The sequence below is a fragment of the Chiloscyllium punctatum genome, unplaced genomic scaffold, assembly GCF_047496795.1.
Source record: "Chiloscyllium punctatum isolate Juve2018m unplaced genomic scaffold, sChiPun1.3 scaffold_1503, whole genome shotgun sequence".
Taxonomy (NCBI): domain Eukaryota; kingdom Metazoa; phylum Chordata; class Chondrichthyes; order Orectolobiformes; family Hemiscylliidae; genus Chiloscyllium; species Chiloscyllium punctatum.
In genome coordinates, this window is record NW_027311237.1 from 20,001 (window position 1) to 22,500 (window position 2,500).

The window sequence follows — 2,500 nt, forward strand, 5'->3', positions numbered from 1 at the left end:
ACAAATAAGAAAGGATCTCTGTCGGCTTGGGGGTACGCCCGTTTCCGTTTCAACTTGTCTCGCGAGGGTGGTTTCGGGGCCAGCAGGAGAGCTCGTCGGGGTAGCAGGCCCTGCAGCCGTGGTCACCGCCAAATCCCCACAACTCGAGCAAGTGAAAAAAAAAGTAACAAATAAGAAAGGATCGTCGGCTTGGGGGTACGCCCGTTTCCGTTTCAACTTGTCTCGCGAGGGTGGTTTCGGGGCCAGCAGGAGAGCTCGTCGGGGTAGCAGGCCCTGCAGCCGTGGTCACCGCCAAACCCCCCACAACTGTTGGGCGCCTACCTGCGCGGGGCAGGAGGACACTTTCCGATTTCAAATCTCCGTTTGCCGAGTCCACCCCGAACGCACGCGGGCGGGCGGGTTCGCATCACACCTTCGTCACAAGGGGCGAAGCCCGTTCCACCGTCTCGTCAGTAGTGCCGACCGGTCTGTGATCGACGAGGGGAGCCACACCAGGTCCGGCCCTGCTGCTTGGCGGCACCGCGTCGTCGGGAGCTCGCGACAGACGGAGGGTTTCGGTGTACTCTCCAGCCACGGGAAACGAAGCCGGTGATGCAGGCGCCGGTCTTTCGCTCCCAAATCGGCTGGGTTTACATCGTTGCTATCTAGTCACGCTCCCTTCAAACCCGACGGGGTACCTATTCCCCTCACCCGTCTGTGCGTATACAGCCTCTTTGCACTTGCGGGATGGGGGTGGTGGTTTAAAGACTCTCGAGTTGCCGCCCGTCGGTCTCCGAGCTCCGTGCAGTAGTGATCCCCAGCGAACTGCCAGCAGGGCGAACGAGCGATCCCGCTCTCGGTCGGGGCGCCTGGCGTCGATCGGTGGTCGGTGGCTTGCGGGCAAGCTGCGCTGTGAGTGTGGGAACGAGTATGACGAGCCGTTGCCGCGACTCCCAGTCCACCTCGGCGGTGGCTGGGCCGGGCGGGCGTCTGCTCGGGCGAGTGCCGCCCCCGCCTCCTCGCAGGAAGTCCGCTCGCCGACACGCCGCCACGTGCACGCGTCAGTGACGCTGCCGAACCGATGGCCGGTGCCCGTTCCCGCCTCTGCTTTTCCTAGGGCAAAGCTGCTGCACGCCTCGTGATACTAGGCGGGCGACATGGTGGCGGTGATCCTGCCTCCGTCGCTGCGGTGCGTTGGGGCACGCATCGCCTCTTGGGCGCCCTGTCCTCCTCCCCCCAATAGACGTATGTTTCTGCGGGCCGCACCAGGATGGTGCTCCCCATCGCTTCACGCCACCCTGCTCCGCCCGCACGCCGGCGTGCAGGTGGCTGTAGCTCAAGGTGGGGAGCGTATGTGCGGTCCGGGTCGCTTTCCTCTGGCGAGGGAGAGACCTAAAACAAACTCAGACAACTCTTGACGGTGGATCACTCGGCTCGTGCGTCGATGACGAACGCAGCTAGCTGCGAGAATTAATGTGAATTGCAGGACACATTGATCATCGACACTTTGAACGCACTTTGCGGCCCCGGGTTCTTCCCGGGGCCACGCCTGTCTGAGGGTCGTTTGGCAATCAATCGCACTCGCCTTGGCTGGCGAGAGCGCGGCTGGGGTGTCGCAGAGGACCCGTCCTCTTTGTCCCCCTAAGTTCAGACTCCGGAGCCCTCCGGCGTCGGAGCGCTTGGCCTTTCCCCCCCACCCTGCACATTCCGTTCGTCAGGCTCGACGCCATCCCCCCGCCGGGGAGCGCGGCCTGGCGTCCGTCTGTGTCGTGGCAGTGGGGCCAGCACGGCTGTCACCGGTCCCAGAATGGCTGTCGGTGGTTCACACTGTGTGTGTGTGCCAACCCTCCTGGTCTCTGGGACACGGAGCTGCCACGAAGTGTTGAGCCTCCAGTGGGGGGTCTGCCTAAGCTCTGCACGTCCGCATTGGGTCCGTCTCTCGGTTGGCTGGCAGTGGAAAGAGTGAAGGGAGCCGCGGAGGTCCGGTGCTGGTGCGCCGCCGGCCTGACCGTGGAGCTCGCCGGTTTGACACGCTGACCCGACTCGATGGTTGATCGATTGAGAGTGCTGGGAGCTGCAGGCCGCCCGCTGCTGCAGCCGCCCGTCTCGTGGTTCGTCCTCGGCCTTAAGTGGCCGGCGGGGCGTCTGATCCTGTCTCCCCTGCTGGCGCCGAGTGCCTGGCCGAGGGAGGAGGTTTTCGTCGAACGCTGTGACTTGGACGGTCGCACGCGCGTGGATCGCTGGCTCTTGGCTCTCCCGTTCAGTCCGCACGTTTTCCGCTCCGTCCTGCCACCGGTCTCGGGAGGTACGGAGGGGTTGGCGGGCGTGGTGTGTGCTCCGTCACCGTGCAGGCACACCTACCACGCCGTCGGCCGACCCCCGCACGGTCCTCCTGGCCATCGGGAGGACGGCGGAACGTCGGGCTGTCGGGGGCCAAGTCGCCAGAAGGCCACCGCTGTGTCTTCCGCACCCTGTCACCGTCGGCGTGCCTTCCTCAACTCGTCCGGCTCGGGGCCGCTGG

At 65.1% G+C, this 2,500-nt stretch overlaps 1 non-coding gene across 1 annotated transcript; it reads left to right on the forward strand.

Moving 5' to 3' along the window:
* The first annotated feature begins 1,388 nt into the window (after positions 1-1,388).
* LOC140475256 (5.8S ribosomal RNA) lies at positions 1,389-1,542 on the forward strand. The gene has a single exon (XR_011959820.1). It is a non-coding gene; the product is annotated as a 5.8S ribosomal RNA (ribosomal RNA).
* The last annotated feature ends 958 nt before the right edge of the window (positions 1,543-2,500 follow it).